We start from the raw sequence: 23,130 nt of genomic DNA, 5'->3' as shown, positions 1-23,130 counted from the left end.
TTGAAGCAGGAGGAGGAGATGGCGTTGACTTGTTGGGTCATGGATAATGGGGAGTCTAAGATGAATCCCAGGTTGCGTGCGTTGTCGGTGGGAGTCGGAGCGGCTCCAAGAGTTGCAGGCCACCATGAGTCATCCCATGCGGAGGGGGTGGAGCCGAAGATGAGGACTTCTGTCTTGTCGGAATTGAGTTTGAGGCATCCATTCGGCGATGACCTTCATTCCTTTGTGGAGGTTGGTCTTGGCGGCGTCCTTGGTGAGGGGTAGGATCAGCTGGAGGTCGTCGGCGTATGAGATGATGTTGAGGTTGTGGAATCGGATGATGTTAGCAAGCAGGGCCATGTAGATGTTGAAGAGGGTCGGGCTGAGGGACGAACCATGGAGAATGGCGCAGATGATTTTGTGGCCTCGAGCGGAATGGGGGAGGTGGACTGTCTGGGTTCTGCTAGTGAAAAAGGAGGTGACCCAGTCCATGGCTCTGTCGTGGATTCCTCCATTGCTGAGGCGTGAGCATAGGGTGTGGTGGCAGATGGTGTTGAACGCGGCCAAGAGGTCCAGGAGGATGAGGGCCGCGGTTTCATCTTTGTCCAGTATGGTTCTGATGTCGTTGGTGGCGGCGATGAGGGCAATTTCGGTACTGTGGTTGCTGTTGAATTCAGATTGGGAAGGGTCCAGGGTGCAGTTTTCCTCAAGGAAGCAGGTTAGTTGTCTGTTGACAGCCTTCTCTATGAATTTTGCCGGGAAGTGGAGCAGGACGATTGGGCGGAAGTCCTTGAGGTTCTTTCAGTCCGCCTTGGATTTTTTGAGGAGTGCGTTGATCTCGGCGTGTTTCCAGCTCTCCGGGGAGGTGGCAGACTCGAAGGAGCTGTTGATGATCCTCCGTAGTTGGGGTGCAATGATGGAGTTTGCTTTGTTGAGGATGTGGTGAGTGCAGGGGTCACATGGAGAGCCGGAGTGGATGGTGTTCATGATTTCGATGGTGTCTGGCCTACATAAATCTTTTCAGGCTCTGACCTCCTCAATGATGACAGCAATCCATCCCCAATCCTCCCTCCCACATCCTCTCTCTTCCCTATCCAAATTTCCTATTCCCCTACTTGTCCTAAGCACACAGACACATCCGCATGCACCAACCTCAACACACACAAGCAGCACACAGCGACACAAACTCTACCAGGCACACCAGCAGGCAGGCACTCAACATTCACCCACAGACACCACATCAGCCACCATTTCAACAGACACTCCCACCGACCCGCACACCACATCCACCATTCCCACAGACACCACCACAACACCCAGTGACACATCCATCACACCCACCATACACCCAGACAACACCTGTGAGAAACTAGCCTCATTGTAGCATGGTTACCCCCACTTTTGGCTTGTTTGTGAGTGTATGTCAGTGTGTTTTTACTGTCTCACTGGGATCCTGCTAGCCAGGACCCCAGTGATCATAGTTTGTGGCCTACTGTGTGTGTTGTCAGTAGTGCTTAACTGTGTCACTAAAGTTCTGCTAACCAGACCTTCAGTGCTTATGCTCTTTCTGCTTCCAAATTAGTCACTATAGTTTAGTGACTTCACACTGGACTCCCCCTTATAAGTCCCTAGTATATAGTACCTAAGTACCCAGGGCACTGGGTTCCAGGAGATCCTTATGGGCAGCAGCATTTATTTTGCCACCCATAAGGAGCTCAGACAAACCATTTCACAGGACTGCCACTGCAGCCTGGATAAAATAGTGCACACACTATTTCACAGCCATTTTCACTGCACTTCAGTAACTTATCAGTCACCTATGCATCTAACCTTCATTTACTGAAGGCTAGGTGCAAAGTTACTAAGTGTGAGGGCACCCTGGCACTAGTAAAGGTGCCCCCACGCAGTCCAGGGCCAAATCTCCAGACTTCATGAGTGCGGGGCCACCATTACACATGTGCACTACATATAGGTCAATACATATATGTAGCTTCACAATGGTAACTCCGAATATGGCCATGTAAGGTGTCTAGGATCATGGAATTGTCCCCCCATTCCAAATCTGGAATTGGGGGGCCAATCCCATGCATCCTGTGGGCTCCACCATGGACTCCCAGTACTGCCAAACCAGCTCTCTGAGGCTTGCACTGCAGCTACACCTGCTGCCACCTCACAGACAGGGTTCCGCCCTCCTGGGGTCTGAGAAGCCCAGTCCCAGGAAGGCAGAACAGAGCATTTCCTTTGGGAGGAGAGTGTTACGCCCTCATTTGGAAATAGGTGTTACAGGCTTGGGAGAGGTAGCCTTCCAGAGCCTCTGGAAATGCTTTACAGGGCACAGATGGTGCCCTCCTTGCATATGCCAGTCTACACCGGTTCAGGGTCCCCCTGTCCCTGCTCTGGCGCAAAACTGGACAATGGGAAGGGGAGTGACCACTCCCCTGTCAATCACCACTCCAGGGGTGGTGCCCGGAACTCCTGCATTGTGTCCCTTGCGTTAGCCATCTTGTTTTCCAAGGTGTGGGGACACTCTGGAGATCTCTGAGTGGCCAGTGCCAACAGGTGACTTCAGAGAACCCTCCTGATAGGTGCATACCAGGGTAGGTAGCCAATCCCCCTCTCAGGGCTACTTAGGGTCTCTCCTGTGGGTTCCTCTTCAGATTTAGCTTGCAAGTTTCCACCAGGAATCCTCTGCAACTCCTGCTTCATCCTCTGACTTCGGATCAATCGCAGACCGCTCCAGGAACTGCTGTAACTGCAACAAAGTATCCAGAAAGTCTACTGCGACTCTACAACTTCAGCTCCAGCCAGCAATTGCAACAGTTTCCATGGTGTGCACACTCTGGGGACTCCCTGCCTTCCCCCTGCACCAGAAGGACTGAAGAAATCTCCTGTGGAGTGACAGAGTCACTTCCCTACTCCAGCAGGCACCTTCTAAGATGACAACTGGTTCTCTGGGACTCCTCTCCAAATGACAAGCGTGCTCCTTGGAACACAGGTGGTGGACCTCTTCGACACAGACCGTCCTAAGTTCCAGCTGTCCAAATTTGGAGGAGGTAAGATCTTGTCTTCCCCGTTTGCGACAGTACCCCTGTGCACCACGCCATCTTCACCTCCTGATGCCTCTGTGCACTATTTGCAAGAATCCTTCATGCACAGCCTGGCCCAGGTCCCCAGCACTCTATCCTGTGACGCTCAACTCACTGAGTTGTTCTCCAGCGGCTTGGGACCTTCTTTTGTAGTGCTGTATCAACCTGAATTTGCACCTTCTTTGTCCCCGTGTCCTGGGACCTCCGTGGGTGCTGCCTGGTCATCTGTGGGTTCCCTCCAGTGTTTGGAGCCCCCTCTGCCTCCTCAGTCTGAGTTGAGGCCCCCAGGTCCCTCCTGGGTCCAGGCAGCGCCATTTTGACACAATCCACAACATTGCTTGAACCAAGGCTTGTTGGACTAATCCAGTGCTACAACTCGCCTGCATCCAACATCTCCACGTGGGACATCCTTTGCATCATGGAGCAACCCACAGCCACCTTCCTTGGTGCTCTTCTGCAGACTTCTTCCATCCAGAGAATCCTCTTTTGTACCATCTTCTAGGTTGGCAGGGGCTCCTGTCCTTCCTGGAATCTTCGGCGACTTCTGGACTTGGTCTCCTCTCTTTACAGGTCTTCAGGTCCAGGAATCCACCATTTGTTGCTTGCAGTCTTGATTGGTTCTTGCAATAACTCTATTCACGACTTTTAGTGTGTCCTAAAGAAACTTGCAGTACGTTACTCCTACTTTCCTAGGCTCTGGGGTGGGGTATTTTACCAACCTTTGTGGTTTTCTTACACTCCCAGTGCCCCTCTACACACTACACATGCCTAGCTGGGAATTTGTGATTCGCATTCCACTTTCTTAGTCTATGGTTTGTGTTGCCACAAGGCCTATTTCTTCCTATTGCATTCTATGCCATTTTCTATTGTTTGCACTATCCTATGACTATTTACCTACCTGATTTTGGTGTCTAGTGTATATATTGTGTATAATACTTACCTCCAGAAGGAGTATTGCCTCTAAGATAATTTTGGTCTTGTGTCACTAAAATGAAGTACCTTTATTTTTGGTAACACTGAGTATTGTATTTTATTGTGTATAAGTACTGTGTAACTATAAGTGGTATTGCAGGAGCTTTGCATGTCTCCTAGTTCAGCCTAAGCTGCTCTGATACAGCTACCTCTATCAGCCTAAGCTGCTTGAACACTACTGCATTTCACTAATAAGGGATACCTGGTATTAGGTGTAAGTACCTAAGGTAACCACTACAAGCCAGGCCAGCCTCCTACAACAGCTCACAACCCACAGCCCCACACACCTCAGTCACCATACCCCCAGACACCACCACAACACCCACAGACACATCCACCACATTTGCTGTTGTTTTTTAATATCTGACTTTGTGGGAAGTGTTGGTCACCCAAGACAAGGGTAGATGTTTACTGTATGGATATGTGGGTGTTGATCCAATTGGGGTGTTATTGCATTGTGTTATGTTTGCTAGGGTAAGTATTTCATCTTGTGTTGGCCAATGTCAGCATGTATGGTGTAGATTTGTCCCCTGATATAGATTGTACTTTCGTCTCATGTGCGGGAGCTAGAGTTTTGTGTGTCCACACATGGAGGTGTTAAATTGTAGTAGCTTCCTTTGGATTTGACTGATTGTGTGTTCACTTTGATGTGGGTACCCTACAGCTACTTCATCTAGATGTCTGTACCATGCTGTTGCCGTTGTATGTGCTTTCTTGACTTGCACTTACACATTTGGCAGCTAGGCATATCACGTGGCTCAAATATTGTTTGTCCCTGAGATACATGAAGGGTCAGTTCCTATGCAAATGCTATTTTAGGGGTATGTGCAAAGTGAAATGTGTCCATGAATGCTCCTGATGTCGCCATCACTATTTTGCAAGTATTGTTTGCATTGTGAGATTTGGATATTCATTTCACAACCTATTGTGCATCCCATTGGCCTTCCATTGTGTTGCAATGTGGGTGCTGGGTGGGTCCATCGATGGGCAGCACCTGCGGCAGGACGTGTGTGTGATGGGCTCCATGGCGGCACAGGTCATGTAACACTGCCTGCAGGTGAGTTGCTTCCTTTATACTTTCTGTTTCCACCTGCTGGGATGTGGTGGTTGGACTGCCACGTTCACGATGGCGGTAGGCAACATCATAATGTTTCCATCTGAAACACCGGCTCCGTCGGCCTTTTTGGCCTGCCTCGCCACTGCGGTGGTCTGCGCTGCCTGGTTGTGCTGGCGGGACTGCGGCAGTCTTTCCCTATGGGACTGCCAGCATCGTAATACTGTGGTCTGACTGCCAAGCAGATGGCGGTCAAACCGCCGCCATGGTGGTGCACAAACCACCAAACTCGTAATGCGACCCTTTGAGAATATGTAACATTAATTTCAATATGTAATATTAATTTTAAAGCAAATCCACATAAGTTCAGACCAAGCCATATTCATTGAAACAGCAGTCATATTCATTTAAACATGGCTTGTGTTCATTTCAATATTTGCCTAATTCATTTCAAAGCATGTTACATTTATCTCACAGTTTCATTTTCATTTTAAAAAGTGTGATATTCATGTTACAGAATGTCATATAACTTTTGATGTGGGCCATATTAATTTCATCAGGTGTCATATTCATTTCAAAGTGGCTCATATTCATCTTAACATGTGTCATATTCCTTTCTAATATTGTCATTCATTTCAATGGATGTCATATTCACCTTAACACCTGTCATAATAATTTTAACACGGGTCATATCCATTTCAACATAGGTCATATTAATTTCAATATGTGCAGTATTTATTTTGCTGTGTATCATATCAATTTCAAAGCACAACATATTCATTTTGACAAGTTTCATTTTAATTTCAGCATTGGTCATATTCAGTTTAAGACATGTTGAATTAATTTCGGTGGAGCTCATATTTGTTTCAGTGCATGTCATATTCATCTTAGCATGTGTCATATTTCTTTCAATGGATGCTTCATTCATATTAACACATCTTAATTTTAGCATGAATCATATCCATTGCAACATACATCGTAATCATGTCAATGTATATCATATCACTTTAACCCCTTCGCTGCCAGGCCTTTTCCCCCTCCTGTGCCGGGCCTTTTTTTGCCTATTTGGGGCAGTTCGCGCTTAGGCCCTCATAACTTTTTGTCCACATAAGCTAACCAAGCCAAATTTGCGTCCTTTTTTTCCAACATCCTAGGGATTCTAGAGGTACCCAGACTTTGTGGGTTCCCTTGAAGGAGGCCAAGAAATTGGCCAAAATACAGTGAAAATTTCGTTTTTTTCAAAAAAATTTGAAAAAGTGGCTGCAGAAGAAGGCTTGTGGTTTTTCCCCTGAAAATGGCATCAACAAAGGGTTTGCGGTGCTAAACTCAGCAGCTTCCCAGCTTTCAGGAACAGGCAGACTTGAATCAGAAAACCCAATTTTTCAACACAATTTTGGCATTTTACTGGGGCATACCCCATTTGTGCAATTTTTTGTGCTTTCAGCCTCCTTCCAGTCAGTGACAGGAATGGTCATGAAACCAATGCTGGATCCCAGAAACCTAAACATTTCTGAAAAGTAGACAAAATTCTGAATTCAGCAAGGGGTCATTTGTGTAGATCCTACAAGGGTTTCCTACAGAAAATAACAGCTGAAAAAGAAAAATATTGAAATTGAGGTGAAAAAAACATAAATTTTTCTCTACGTTTTACTCTGTAACTTTTCCCTGCAATGTCAGATTATCGAAAGCAATATACCGTTACGTCTGCTGGACTCCTCTGGTTGCGGGGATATATAGGGCTTGTAGGTTCATCAAGAACCCGAGGAACCCAGAGCCAATAAATGAGCTGCACCCTGCAGTGCGTTTTCATTCTATACCGGGTATACAGCAATTCATTTGCTGAAATATAAGGAGTAAAAAATTGCTATCAAGAAAACCTTTGCATTTCCAAAAAGGGCACAAGATAAGGTGTTGAGGAGCAGTGGTTATTTGCACATCTCTGAATTCCGGGGTGACCATAGTAGCACGTGAATTACAGGGAATTTCTCAAATAGATGTCTTTTTTACACACACTCCTATATTTGGAAGGAAAAAATGTAGAGAAAGACAAGGGGCAATAGTACTTGTTTTGCTAATCTATGTTCCCCCAAGTCTCCCGATAAAAATGGTACCTCACTTGTGTGGGTAGGCCTAGCACCCGCGACAGGATATGCCCCAAAACACAACATGGACACATCACAGAAAACAGAGCTGTTTTTAGCAAAGTGACTACCTGTAGATTTTGGCCTCTAGCTCAGCCGCCACCTAGGGAAACCTACCAAACCTGTGCATTTCTGAAAACTAGAGACCTAGGGGAATCCAAGGAGGGGTGACTTGTGTGGCTCGGACCAGGTTCTGTTACCCAGAATCCTTTGCAAACCTCAAAATTTGGCTAAAAAAACACATGTTCCTCACATTTCTGTGGCAGAAAGTTATGGAATCTGAGAGGAGCCACAAATTTCCTTCCACCCAGCGTTCCCCCACGTCTCCCGATAAAAATGATACCTCACTTGTGTGGGTAGGCCTAGCACCCGCGACAGGATAGGCCCCAAAACACAACGTGGACACATCACAGAAAACAGAGCTGTTTTTAGCAAAGTGACTACCTGTAGATTTTGGCCTCTAGCTCAGCCGCCACCTAGGGAAACCTACCAAACCTGTGCATTTCTGAAAACTAGAGACCTAGGGGAATCCAAGGAGGGGTGACTTGTGTGGCTCGGACCAGGTTCTGTTACCCAGAATCCTTTGCAAACCTCAAAATTTGGCTAAAAAAACACATGTTCCTCACATTTCTGTGGCAGAAAGTTCTGGAATCTGAGAGGAGCCACAAATTTCCTTCCACCCAGCGTTCCCCCACGTCTCCCGATAAAAATGATACCTCACTTGTGTGGGTAGGCCTAGCGCCCGCGACAGGATATACCCCAAAACACAACGTGGACATATCACAGAAAACAGAGCTGTTTTTAGCAAAGTGACTACCTGTAGATTTTGGCCTCTAGCTCAGCCGCCACCTAGGGAAACCTACCAAACCTGTGCATTTCTGAAAACTAGAGACCTAGGGGAATCCAAGGAGGGGTGACTTGCGGGGCTCGGACCAGGTTCTGTTACCCAGAATCCTTTGCAAACCTCAAAATTTGGCTAAAAAAACTCATGTTCCTCACATTTCTGTGGCAGAAAGTTCTGGAATCTGAGAGGAGCCACAAATTTCCTTCCACCCAGCGTTCCCCCATGTCTCCCGATAAAAATGATACCTCACTTGTGTGGGTAGGCCTAGCGCCCGCGACAGGATATGCCCCAAAACACAACGTGGACATATCACAGAAAACAGAGCTGTTTTTAGCAAAGTGACTACCTGTAGATTTTGGCCTCTAGCTCAGCCGGCACCTAGGGAAACCTACCAAACCTATACATTTCTGAAAACTAGAGACCTAGGGGAATCCAAGGAGGGGTGACTTGTGTGGCTCGGACCAGGTTCTGTTACCCAGAATCCTTTGCAAACCTCAAAATTTGGCTAAAAATACACATGTCCCTCACATTTCTGTGGCAGAAAGTTCTGGAATCTGAGAGGAGCTACAAATTTCCTTCCACCCAGCGTTCCCCCAAGTCTCCCGATAAAAATGATACCTCACTTGCGTGGGTAGGCCTAGCGCCGGCGACAGGAAACACCCCAAAGCGCAACGTGGACACATCCTAAATTTTGGAAAAAAACAGAGGTGTTTTTTGCAAAGTGCCTACCTGTAGATTTTGGCCTCTAGCTCAGCCGGCACCTAGGGAAACCTACCAAACCTGTGCATTTCTGAAAACTAGAGACCTAGGGGAATCCAAGGAGGGGTGACTTGCGGGGCTCGGACCAGGTTCTGTTACCCAGAATCCTTTGCAAACCTCAAAATTTGGCTAAAAATACACATGTTACTCACATTTCTGTGGCAGAAAGTTCTGGAATCTGAGAGGAGCCACAAATTTCCTTCTACCCAGCGTTCCTCCAAGACTCCCGATAAAAATTATACCTCACTTGTGTGGGTAGGCCTAGCGCCCGCGACAGGATATGCCCCAAAACACAACGTGGACATATCACAGAAAACAGAGCTGTTTTTAGCAAAGTGACTACCTGTAGATTTTGGCCTCTAGCTCAGCCGCCACCTAGGGAAACCTACCAAACCTGTGCATTTCTGAAAACTAGAGACCTAGGGGAATCCAAGGAGGGGTGACTTGCGGGGCTCGGACCAGGTTCTGTTACCCAGAATCCTTTGCAAATCTCAAAATTTGGCTAAAAAAACACATGTTCCTCACATTTCTGTGGCAGAAAGTTCTGGAATCTGAGAGGAGCCACAAATTTCCTTCCACCCAGCGTTCCCCCACGTCTCCCGATAAAAATGATACCTCACTTGTGTGGGTAGGCCTAGCGCCCGCGACAGGATATGCCCCAAAACACAACGTGGACACATCACAGAAAACAGAGCTGTTTTTAGCAAAGTGACTACCTGGAGATTTTGGCCTCTAGCTCAGCCGCCACCTAGGGAAACCTACCAAACCTGTACATTTCTGAAAACTAGAGACCTAGGGGAATCCAAGGAGGGGTGACTTGTGTGGCTCGGACCAGGTTCTGTTACCCAGAATCCTTTGCAAACCTCAAAATTTGGCTAAAAAAACACATGTCCCTCACATTTCTGTGGCAGAAAGTTCTGGAATCTGAGAGGAGCTACAAATTTCCTTCCACCCAGCGTTCCCCCAAGTCTCCTGATAAAAATGATACCTCACTTGCGTGGGTAGGCCTAGCGCCGGCGACAGGAAACACCCCAAAGCGCAACGTGGACACATCCTAAATTTTGGAAAAAAACAGAGGTGTTTTTTGCAAAGTGCCTACCTGTAGATTTTGGCCTCTAGCTCAGCCGGCACCTAGGGAAACCTACCAAACCTGTGCATTTCTGAAAACTAGAGACCTAGGGGAATCCAAGGAGGGGTGACTTGCGGGGCTCGGACCAGGTTCTGTTACCCAGAATCCTTTGCAAACCTCAAAATTTGGCTAAAAATACACATGTTACTCACATTTCTGTGGCAGAAAGTTCTGGAATCTGAGAGGAGCCACAAATTTCCTTCTACCCAGCGTTCCCCCAAGTCTCCCGATAAAAATGATACCTCACTTGCGTGGGTAGGCCTAGCGCCGGCGACAGGAAACACCCCAAAGCGCAACGTGGACACATCCTAAATTTTGGAAAAAAACAGAGGTGTTTTTTGCGAAGTGCCTACCTGTAGATTTTGGCCTCTAGCTCAGCCGGCACCTAGGGAAACCTACCAAACCTGTGCATTTCTGAAAACTAGAGACCTAGGGGAATCCAAGGAGGGGTGACTTGCGGGGCTCGGACCAGGTTCTGTTACCCAGAATCCTTTGCAAACCTCAAAATTTGGCTAAAAATACACATGTTACTCACATTTCTGTGGCAGAAAGTTCTGGAATCTGAGAGGAGCCACAAATTTCCTTCTACCCAGCGTTCCCCCAAGTCTCCCGATAAAATTGATACCTCACTTGTGTGGGTAGGACTAGCGCCCACGAAAGGAAAGGGCCCAAAACACAACGTGGACACATCACATTTTTTTATAAAAAGCAGTGCCTACCTGTGGATTTTGGCCTGTAGCTCAGCCGACACCTGAGGAAACCTAGCAAACCAGTGCATTTTTGAAAACTAGAAACCCAGGGGAATCCAAGATGGGGTGACTTGCGGGGCTCTGACCAGGTTATGTTACCCAGAATCCTTTGCAAACATCAAAATTTGGCCCAAAAAACACTTTTTCCTCTCATTTCGGTGACAGAAAGTTCTGGAATCTGAGAGGAGCCACAAATTTCCTTCCACCCAGGGTTCCCCTAAGTCTCTCGATAAAAATGGTACATCACTTCTGTGGGTTGGCCTAGCGCCCACAAAAGGAAATGGCCCAAAACACAACGTGGACACAACATATTTTTTCACAGAAAACAGAGGTGTTTTTTGCAAGGTGCCTACCTGTGGTGTTTGGCCTGTAGCTCAGCCGGCCCCAGGGGGGGGGGGGCAGAAATGCCCTAAAATAAATTTGCCCCCCCAACCCTCACCCTCCCCCGCCGGGAGCGACCCTTGCCTACGGGGTCGCTCCCCCTGCGTGACATTGGCACCAAAAAACAAATCCCCGGTGCCTAGTGGTTTCTGCCCCCTTGGGGGCAGGTTGACCTAAACTCAGCCAATCTGCCCCCAAGGGGGGCAGAAATGGCCTAAATACAATTTGTCCCCCAGGGGAGCGACTTTTGCCTGATGGGTCGCTCCCCATCTCTAAAAAAAAAAAACAAAGAAAAAAAAAAGAAAAAAAAGAAAAATTCCCCTGGCGCCTAGTGGTTTCTGCCCCCCCCCCCCGGGGGCAGAAATGGCCTAAAATAAATTTGCCCCCCCAACCCCCATCCCCCCCCCGGGAGCGACCCTTGCATACGGGGTCGCTCCCCCTGCGTGACATTGGCGCCAAAAAACAAATCCCCGGTGCCTAGTGGTTTCTGCCCCCTTGGGGGCAGATTGACCTAAAATTGGCCAATCTGCCCCCAGGGGGGCAGAAATGGTCTAAATACAATTTGCCCCCCCAGGGGAGCGACCCTTGCCTGATGGGTCGCTCCCCATCTCTAAAAAAAGAAACAACCAAAAAAAACACACAAAAAAAAAATTGCCCTGGTGCCTAGAGTGTTCTGCCACCCCCGGGGGGCAGTTCGGCCTAATAATAGGCCGATCTGTCCCCCGGGGGGGGCAGAAATGGCCTAAAATAAATTTGCCCCCCCAACCCCCACCCCCCCCCCCGGGAGCGACCCTTGCCTACGGGGTCGCTCCCCCTGCGTGACATTGGCGCTAAAAAACAAATCCCCGGTGCCTAGTGGTTTCTGCCCCCTAGGGGGAAGATTGACCTAAAATTGGCCAATCTGCCCCCAGGGGGGCAGAAATGGTCTAAATACAATTTGCCCCCCCCAGGGGAGCGACCCTTGCCTGATGGGTCGCTCCCCATCTCTAAAAAAAGAAACAACAAAAAAAAAACACAAAAAAAAAATTGCCCTGGCGCCTAGAGTGTTCTGCCCCCCCCCCCCCCCCGGGGGCAGTTCGGCCTAAAAATAGGCCGATCTGTCCCCCGGGGGGGCAGAAATGGCCTAAAATAAATTTGCCCCCCAACCCCCACACCCCCCCCCGGGAGCGACCCTTGCCTACGGGGTCGCTCCCCCTGCGTGACATTGGCGCCAAAAAACAAATCCCCGGTGCCTTGTGGTTTCTGCCCCCTTGGGGGCAGATTGACCTAAAATTGGCCAATCTGCCCCCAGGGGGGCAGAAATGGTCTAAATACAATTTGCCCCCCCAGGGGAGCGACCCTTGCCTGATGGGTCGCTCCCCATCTCTAAAAAAAGAAACAACAAAAAAAAAACACACAAAAAAAAAATTGCCCTGGTGCCTAGAGTGTTCAGCCCCCCCCGGGGGGCAGTTCGGCCTAATAATAGGCCGATCTGTCCCCCGGGGGGGCAGAAATGGCCTAAAATAAATTTGCCCCCCCAACCCCCACCCCCCCCCCCGGGAGCGACCCTTGCCTACGGGGTCGCTCCCCCTGCGTGACATTGGCGCCAAAAAACAAATCCCCGGTGCCTAGTGGTTTCTAAAATTGGCCAATCTGCCCCCAGGGGGGCAGAAATGGTCTAAATACAATTTGCCCCCCCAGGGGAGCGACCCTTGCCTGATGGGTCGCTCCCCATCTCTAAAAAAAGAAACAACAAAAAAAAAAAACACAAAAAAAAAATTGCCCTGGCGCCTAGAGTGTTCTGCCCCCCCCCCGGGGGCAGTTCGGCCTAAAAATAGGCCGATCTGTCCCCCGGGGGGGCAGAAATGGCCTAAAATAAATTTGCCCCCCCAACCGGCACACCCCCCCCCCCGGGAGCGACCCTTGCCTACGGGGTCGCTCCCCCTGCGTGACATTGGCGCCAAAAAACAAATCCCCGGTGCCTTGTGGTTTCTGCCCCCTTGGGGGCAGATTGACCTAAAATTGGCCAATCTGCCCCCAGGGGGGCAGAAATGGTCTAAATACAATTTGCCCCCCCAGGGGAGCGACCCTTGCCTGATGGGTCGCTCCCCATCTCTAAAAAAAGAAACAACAAAAAAAAAAAACACAAAAAAAAAATTGCCCTGGCGCCTAGAGTGTTCTGCCCCCCCCCCGGGGGCAGTTCGGCCTAATAATAGGCCGATCTGTCCCCCGGGGGGCAGAAATGGCCTAAAATAAATTTGACCCCCCACCCCCCCCCCCCCGGAGCGACCCTTGCCTACGGGGTCGCTCCCCCTGCGTGACATTGGCGCCAAAAAACAAATCCCCGGTGCCTAGTGGTTTCTGCCCCCTTGGGGGCAGATTGACCTAAAATCGGCCAATCTGCCCCCAGGGGGGCAGAAATGGTCTAAATACAATTTGCCCCCCAGGGGAGCGACCCTTGCCTGATGGGTCGCTCCCCATCTCTAAAAAAAAAAAAAGAACAAAAAAAAAAAACACAAAAAAAAAAATTGCCCTGGCGTCTAGAAGTTTCTTCCCCCCCTGGGGGCAGATCGGCCTAATAATAGGCCGATCTGCCCCCAGGGGGGGCAGAAAAGGCCTTCCCAAAAAATTGCCCCCCCTGGGAGCGACCCTTGCCAAAGGGGTCGCTTTGTTGCGTGACATTCGCGCGCAAAAACAAACTCCCTGGTGTCTAATGGTTTCTGCCCCCCTTGGGGGCAGATTGGCCTTATCAAAATAGGCCAATCTGCCCCCAAGGGGGGCAGAAATGGCCTAAATATATATTGCCCCGTAGGGGAGCGACCCTTGCCTAAGGGATCGCTCCCCACCTAAAAAAAAAGAATTAATCACAAAAAAAAAAAAAAAAAAAAATGGTCCCTGGTGCCTAGAGGTTTCTGCCCCCCCTGGGGGCAGATCGGCCTAATAATAGGCCAATCTGCCCCCAGGGGGGGCAGAAAAGGCCTTCCTAAAAAAATGCCCCCCTGGGAGCGACCCTTGCCCAAGGGGTCGCTCCCTTTTGCCAATTTCAAGAAAAAAAAAAAAATCCCTGGTGTCTAGTGGGGTTTCAAAAGCCGGATTGCAAGCAATCCAGCTTTTGAAACCTGTGAGAGACTTCAAAGGGAAGGAAATACATTTCCTTCCCTTTGAAGCCTCTCGGGGCCTCCCCCATGGGATTGAAAAAGAAATGCAAAAGCATTTCTTTTTCAATCGCGCTGGAAGCTCTGCCCTCGCGATGGGGGAGACCCTGTGACTAATCAGCGCGCGCTGACGTCACAGGGGGGGTTGGGGGGGGGTCGGGGGTGGGAGGGGAAGGGCTTCCCCTTCCATCCCTGACTTGGGGGGGTGGGGGGGAACCCCACAGAGGGAGCGAGAGCGCTCCCTCTGGGCTGTGTGCCGAGGACGTAGTGGTTACGTCCTCGGCACAGCAGCACTGTGCCGCAGGACGTAACCACTACGTCCGCGGCACAGAAGGGGTTAAATGCAAGCCATATTCATTGTGATAAATGTCATGATCATTTTAACGTTACTCCTGTTAATTTTAAAACATGTCAAATTCATTTCAATGAAGGTCATTTCATTTCAACGTAGGCCATATTCATTTTAACATGTGTTATATTCTTTTCAATCAATGTTAAGTTTATTTCAATGGATGTCACATTCATATTAACACTTGTTATATTAATTTTAAGATGCAACTTGTCAATTTTAACATATATCATATTAATTTGAATATGTATCATATTAGTTTGAATATGTGTCATATTAATTTCAAGGCGTGCCATATTCATTTTAACAAATCTCATGTGAATTTCAGCTGTGGTCATACTCATTTGAAGACATGTCAACTTCAATTCAATGGGGTTGCATTAATTTCAACACAAGCCATAGTCATTTTTAATCATCTCCTATTCATTTCTGTGTGTCTCATATTCATTGCCATCTCTGTAATATTCATTTTAACACAATTCAAATTCATTGCAACATGTTCAATGTTCATTTCAATGTACATAGTTTCAATATGCATTGTTTTCTTTTCAGAATATAATATATTCATTTCAATACTTTATATTATTTTCAATCTGCCATATTAATTTCAATGTATGTCATATTTCTCTTGGCATAAGTCAATAATTTCAAGAAATTCCCCATTCTTTTTGTGAATAATGTATTTGTTTCAGTGATTGCTCTATTGTTGACAGTGAGGGCCATATTAATTTCAGTATGATTTATATAGATTCCAGTGTATTTCTTATTCAATTCAGTGTGTGTGTGTGTTATTCATAATAATCATATTTGTTTTGGTTCACTTCAAATTCATTCTGCCAGGTATCATAATTATTTTGACACATAGTACATTCATTCTGGTGTGTGTCATATTCATTTTGCAGCACGCTATGCATTTCAGAACGTGTCCAATATGGGGAGCTGTAATTTTGACATGAACGGCTTCCCATAGGTAGACAGTGACAGGATAAGTAGTACAGGTCAATTTGAGGGTGCCAGACTCTGTTTGGGGATAGGAGTATGACAGGATACCAATATGGGCTATATTTGATGGTATGGTGTATAGGATGCTAGGTGTGGACATTTTGATACAGAAAGGTGGCAGGTCACCAGTTATGGGTTATTTCATGTATGTTTTTTGGGTGTCATGGGCAGGGAAACAGATATGAGGGTTGTTTCGAGAGGAAAGGGTGTCATGTTGCTAGGTTTGCTTGTATTTCTGTGTGGTGCAGGATAAATGAGATGTTTGTGTGTTGGGGCAAAGTTGGGGGCTAAGAGAATGGTATGAGGGCAGCTCATGTGCCAGGGCGTTTATGTTTCGGGCACTTGCAGGCTACAAGATATGGAGTTTGGTTAGAGGGCTGATCACAAGAAAACGGATTTAGGTTGTGCGTGTGTGTTTGGGGAAATGAGCAAAGCAACTAGTTGCCTGTTTCAGGGGTGACTTCCACGAGTGGCTAATGTTGCTTTATTATTTTGCTTTACTGAGCTAGCTAATGATGTTATTTACGACAACTGTCGATGCGATTAGTCAACATTAATATGCCTTTGCTTTCCAAGAAGCTCCTCTTTCCAAATGAATGATTGGAGCGATGAGGGCTGAAAAGTTAGTTTGATGCAAACTTGCTAAAAGCAGTGAAGAAATATAGCCAGAGAAATGAAATACTTAAGTATTCATCGCTTTCCACACAGTGGGAGGAACATTCTTGGAAATGGTTCAAATGGACAGAATCTACTCGGAATGACGTTCACAATCTTTGTTAACTGTACACTAACAGTTTCCATACTTTTTTATGTTCTTCAACCTCTATTTACAATCTGTGGTAAGACAGAAAGCAAAGAGCAGCAGGCAAATGATGTGCTGCAATGTAAGTGATCAAAAGGTCAATCAATCAACGATTAGCAAGGTTAACGGTTCGCCAGTAGATAGAAAGGAAACCCTGCTGGCCTCAAGAAAGCTAGTGAGTACATGCAGTTTACCTTAGGTTCCGGAAAATACTTGTCTTAGGTTCCACCCCAGTTTCTGTATCTGAAGGTGTGTCCAGTTAATACACATACTGGAGCCCTTCTACAAATTACAGTCAGGGAGGTATTTGTGTAATTCCTGGAATGTCAGAAAATGATCCATGAATATAGTAACTGAAGTCAACTCTTTAAAGGAAATCGCCCCCGCTGAAATCTTTAGACTGAGCACCCCAAAGCACCGCCAAAGTTCTTCATGCGCTGAAATAACTTTGCTTTACGATGTTGTTCATTAAACTCCCTTCCCCATTGTATTCTGCGCATTTTATTTTTGAGGAAGACATTATGCAATCGACAAAGGAAGCCAAAATGATAATTAGCCGGTACTACTGTCATGACACCCATTAGCAGAAAATCTGCAATAAAATTAGACTTTTAGAATCAAAATTAGGTGCCCTATCTCCATAAACTTGGAAACATGGATGTCTTGTTCTTGATATGTGTAGGCAGTGTTATCACCTGTCCCTATTGTCTCTAAGTTTGTAGTTAAAAAACAATATATAAGTAGTACTGGCACATACATACTCTCCTATGTTACTTTAAATTATGGAACCCTGCAGTGAATTAAGAAATGTACTGGAATCAATGATTGAGTGGAGAAGTGTGGCACAATGGTTAGAGCAGCAGACCCTCATGCAGAGATCTGGTCTGGGACCAGGGTTCAATTTCTGCCTCAGCGGGTCTGGGGCTCAATTCCCTTGGAACAGATAATTCTTGCCTCGGTGCCTAATCTAATTAATGGGTCCCACTCTCTAACTCTGGGCAATAGCTTGCTTAATCTCCACAACGTCCCTGACAGTGCTTGGATGCCTGGTTTCACCCTGGGGCTGTCCAGGAGTGGGTGCCTCACAGGGAAAAGCCAGGAGGGGTTCCACAGCGGTATATGTACAGTGCCTTGAGACCCTGAAGGGTGCTAAACAAGTGCACAGTTTAACCTGATGCGGCCCCCAACAGAAAATTAAAATGATAATGCTAATCACTAACATGAGAATAAATTGCTAGACCCAAAAACTGTCCTAGCTTAAACATTTAAAAGCATGCTCTGAACTGTATGTAGCCTGTGCAGCATAATTTGCAAAACTTGCTAGGCTGGCACATGTTTCTCCTATAACCTCTACTTGACTTGAAAAATGCTACAAACTTGTCTTAAAACAAAAGAACCACCACTACCTATACCCTTATCTACCTACTACACTGCTTTGTTCTATGCTGATGTGTATTTAGAAAATAACAACTGCTTATGTGTTTGAAACACTAACATATGAATAATGGGAATTGAATAGGTGTTACACTTAGGTATGTAAAATTGTTCTTGCAGAGGTGAAGGAATGCACAATAAAGGAATTATGAGTATAAAATTCCTGATACTTGTCAAGAAAAGCATTGTTTAATTCTGCAATATCACAAGAAATGTATACCTTTTTAAATAAATGTATAGATCAAGATAATTATAAAAGGTGTCCTAGGGAAAAAGTAGGGAGTGCAAGAAGAGAGAGAGCGAGAGACGACCATAGTGTCCTTTGCTTTGGGCCACCACTTCTCCTACCACTTCTGCTGTCGGAGCTGAGAGCCACAGGTGACTAGAAAGCATTATACAATAACTGAGCTATAGAAAGATTGAGACAATATTCTACAGCAGCCGCACTGAGGCCCTGATTTATACTTTTTTTGCACCGCATTACCATCATTAATTGACACAAAAGTGACGCAAACTTACAAACTACAATTATATTTTGTAAGTTTGTGCCGCATTTGCCTTAATAAATGATGGTAATGCGGTGCAAAAAAAGTATAAAACGGGGCTTGAGTTGCATTACCTAAGGAGAGTAGGTTTGAGTGTAGAGAGTTTAGTGAGAACTGTCTGACTTCGGAACTAGTAGATACAACTGAGTTATTCATTCCACTGCAGATATTGTATTGTAGCTGCGAGGGAAAGATAGTAGATAAATTGTTTCAGAACAGTGTGATAAGCCATAAGCACATGCGATAGATAACCATGAGAATCTTAGGACGCACTTCATGCGTGTTTCTGTAACCTTATGCTTGATTAATAAAATCATAATAATTCATTCAAAAATGAATACTTCAAAACTGCTAAACTCTCTTTATTGACAGTAGAATACTGATTTATTTTTTTTAAAATTTTATATTTTGAAAATTATTGTTTGCAGCTTACTACATTTTTTCAGCCACTCTCAGATAAAGATCCATACTGGGTATCCAGCCAAAAAGTAAGTGGTAGCAGGGAAAAAGTATAACTAATTAATCAACTGCAATTGTGTATCTGGTATGGGAGGAGTGCACACAGCAGTTAATCAGGTAGCAGAGGGAATGGTTGAGTGCTAAAGAGAAATTAAACTGCAAAAGATAAAAAAAAAAATTAGAAGCTAGGAGAAAGATAGAATAAAAAAATATCTAATGGCCAAGACCTGATTTCGGTGAGTGGATAAAGTATGGTCGATGAGGTGGTCACAAGTGGCAGCTCTTGAATCAAAGAAGACTTTCAACATCATCAATTGCACAAAATTAGGGAATAAGGGGCATATTTATACTCTGTTTGCGCCGAATGGGCGTCAAAATTTTTGACGCACAATTGGCGCAAACCCTGCCCCGTATTTATACTTTGACGTCCGACCCCGCGGGCGTCAAAATTCCACCATGTGCGTCATTTTTTGGAAGGGGGAACCAGCCTTGCGTTAATTATATGCAAGATAGGCGTTCCCTTCCAAAAAATGACTTTAAGGCCTGTGCCACTTATTTATACTCTGATGTCATTTTGACACACAGGAGGGGGCAGGCCTTAAAAAACAGCGCACAGCCTGATGGGCGCAGTTTTTTAACGCCTGGGTCAGGGCAGGCGTTAAGGGACCTGTGGGCTCGGAAGGAGCCCAGAGGTGCCCTCCCCTGCCCCCAGGGACACCCCCTGCCACCCTTGCCCACCCGAGGAGGACACCCAAGGATGGAGGGACCCATCCCAGGGAATGAAAGGTAAGTTCGGGTAAGTATTTTTTTCTGATTTTTTTTGTGGGATAGGGGGGCCTGATTTGGGCCCCCCTACATGCCACTATGCCCAATGACTCCTGTCTTTGCTAAGAGGAGTCATGTCAATGGAGGTTGGGCGTAAAAAAAAATGCGGTTTGAGGCCTGAATTTTGCCTCAGACCTGACTTGCACCATTTTTTTACGCACAACCCCTATTTTCCCATACGCCGCACACCAGTCTGCAGCGCCGGCTAACGTAATTCCATTAATAAGGCGCCTGCATGGCGCGTTGGAATGGTGTTAGCCGGCGGCAACATTTTTGACGCACAACTGCGTTGGCGCAGTTGTGCGTCAAAAAGTATAAATATGGGCCTTAATGTCTTTGTGTGATTTTACTAACAGGAATTGGGGATTGTTGAACCTGATGCACAAAGGTGACTTGTTGCTTATTGGATGATTTCCCACAGGTCGAGAACTCACTCAAATGGATTGTAGATTTTAAGTTTGGTAGATCCCTTGAAAGGATCTTACTCTAGCAGGTTGAGAGACTATTTTTGATTTCTTCAGAAGAAGCAGACTAAGAATTGGTACATTTTGCATTTTGTTTGTGTTTTTTTGTTGAGAACGAAGATAATTGTAAAGGACAGGAAGCTGCTGCAGAGAGTTAGTTTTGAAGTAGTAATGTACCGCGCTGCTGTTGGGCGGTTGGTGAAGGTTAATGCTGTGATTGGTGGAAGTTCGGCATAGGAGCCATTCTGTTTCTGATCATTGTGAGTAACCTGAGTTTTGACAATAATTATGACAATAATAAAGATTTTAAAAGCAATAAGAACATTAGTAAGAGGGGATATAGTAATATCAGTTAGAGAGGGAGAAGAGACTCTTCTAGAAGTAACACCAGCGTACCATCTGATGGTGGAGAGAGGATTACATAAATGTCTCTGGCTCTGAGAATGGAGTAGAATTACAGAAAAAAGGGGGTGAGTTGAGTTTTCCAAGATGGGGAACATTTAATTTGGCAGTCATCAGATAATTTAGGGGCATGCTGTGTGATTTTGAGCAACTTTCTAGATCCACCCAGTTTGAAGCTTTATGTGAATGGGAGAGAATGGCTTTAAAGTACGAAAGGGAGTGATATGTCAGATGAACTTAAAGAGCAGTGAATTATGTAGATCCAATTTGGGACCAAAAGACACAAGCGTGGAGGAAGAGCATGACTGAATGGGCAAAACTTAACCCCAGGCATATAAAGGAAGAACAGAAAATACCAAAAGATGAGGAAAGACGACCTAGAAAGATGTTGAAGGGGGAAATCAAGGTACAGGAGAACATACAACAGATACTGACAGTGACTGACACCAGGATATGATATATTGGAGGAAATGTTATCAACATGTCCTCCCCTTATGTTGAATCCTCTGTAGGGAAAGCTGGAAGTAGTTTGACAAATGCCACTGCTCTTCCAGATCCTGCAGTTTCACAGATTACTAGCCAAATGCAAACAATGATGCCTGTAAATATATCATCTGTAATGAAACAGCCAATGCCGTCACAAGTAATATCAGCCCAGTCGATTGGTCCACACCCTGTTGTCATTCAACCCTTGACATAGCAAACTATTGTTAGTACTCCTGCTCAAATTAGGACTACCCAATAGTTACCACCAGCTGAGGTGCCAGTTGGACAGGTCATAATTACTCAGACTACTGGACTAGTGACACAGCAAACAGGTTCTACACAGGTCCTACCAGCTGTAGCGACTCATAAAGATTCAGGGGACATTCCAGTGAACAGGTTTGCCCCAACTTTATAGAACTCAGAACTTATGGTTTGGACACCACCACAAAATGTAATGGCTTTGGGAGAGAGAAATTGGTTTGTCTTTACGACACAACCTAAACAGACAGAGGAATTATAAAGAGAAGGATGGGTGCCAGAATAGATACAGGAAGTCATTAAAAATTATGGAAAGACAGAAGAGGCAGATAAACCTAGCACTAGTGTAGTTAGGGCTGAGATCAGTCCAGAAACCCAAAATAAAATAAAATAATAAATATTCCACGATTGAAATTAGAATTGGAGGTAATTTTGAGAGGGTACTTAAATATTGAGCATATTGAACAATATTAAGAAAGACAATTAGTCTAGTTTTGTAGAAAAATGATCAGAAGAGCAGCAATGGTGCAAGACCAGTTAACTGAAATAGCAAATAAATATGATATAAACATTTCAAAGAGCCTACGTATTCAGAGAAGCTTTAGGGTGCAGCTAAATGACAAATCCATTAAAATCAAGCGCATGCCACGATTGCGAATGCATCTTACTGAATTGGTATAATGTGTGCTCATATGGAGTGAGATGGAGGAGTACAGAAATAAGTGGGCACAAAAACAGGAAAGGAAAAGGAAGCTAGCTGAGGAAGCTGAGTGGAAAAAGAACAAGAAAGAGCAATCCGAAAGGAAGTAAACCACTACTGCATATCCCATGAGAGAATCACCAAGCAGGACATACTTTTATGTGCATGGAACAGACTGGGCCTGGGCGTAGAAATCTACTCCACTGGTGGAGTTTGTGGAATTCAGGCACTTTGTGCTATGCAGAGTAGCCCAGAGTTCCAGAATTCCGCAATTCAGAACAGAGTGGAGTTTGTTCGCATCTACAAGATTGGGTTTTGGTGCTCTCTTGTGAGTGCCACCATACTCCCAGGCCACTAGTAACTGCACGCAAGACTTTGAGTTTGTCCCCGATGTTTCCAGCTGCGGGTGCAACACTTTGTGTTCACATGCACTGCTTCCAGCCACAAAGGCAGTCAACAGTCCTGTGTACCTGAGTAGATTTTCTACTCCAGATACACCTAAATGTTGTTAAAAAGTTGTTTTTGAGTGGATATTCTTCTCCAATGGAGTCTTCAAGTTGTTTTGTAGATTGAGAAGCCTGTCAAGCAGGAAGGAAGGGCCCTAAAGGCTCCAGCTTCCTCTTCCTGTCCAGTAAGCTCCTCCCAGTGCTTTGTCTATCGCCTTGTCACTTTTCACTTGGATATCAATGTGGGAAAATCACTCTCTTTCCCTCCTGGATCTACCTTTGGAGTTATGGACTTTGTTTTTGTGAAATCACATATGTGAATTAAAAACTGTTGAATAAGGATGTTGTTTTTTTTTTCATGGGCATTCACCAGTATTTCTTTGCATTTGAATTTGATCTTACTATTTTTATAGTGGTGCGTGGCTTGAAGTTTAAGTATGGGCCAGAAATTTGTTTGTATTTAATTTATTTTTCATCTTTTGTAAAGGACAATTGCTGCACAGCTCAGTACCTTTTCTACATTTGTAACATTTTCAATGTTATTTTATTATGTGGCATATATATTCGCAGGGCCATCAAGCAAGTAGGCCCATGACTTGTAGTCATCGGACCATGAAATAGATGTTTCATTGATATATGTTTTTAAAACTTCATTTAGGGCAGGGATGGCATTGGATGAAATTTAAAATGGCTATTTTTTTTGTATTTCATTTTTTTTGCAAAAAGTGTA

This window comes from Pleurodeles waltl, chromosome 4_2, assembly GCF_031143425.1.
Source record: "Pleurodeles waltl isolate 20211129_DDA chromosome 4_2, aPleWal1.hap1.20221129, whole genome shotgun sequence".
NCBI classification, from domain to species: domain Eukaryota; kingdom Metazoa; phylum Chordata; class Amphibia; order Caudata; family Salamandridae; genus Pleurodeles; species Pleurodeles waltl.
The sequence above is the reverse complement of the archived record's forward strand: the minus strand, read 5'-3'. Positions refer to the sequence as shown.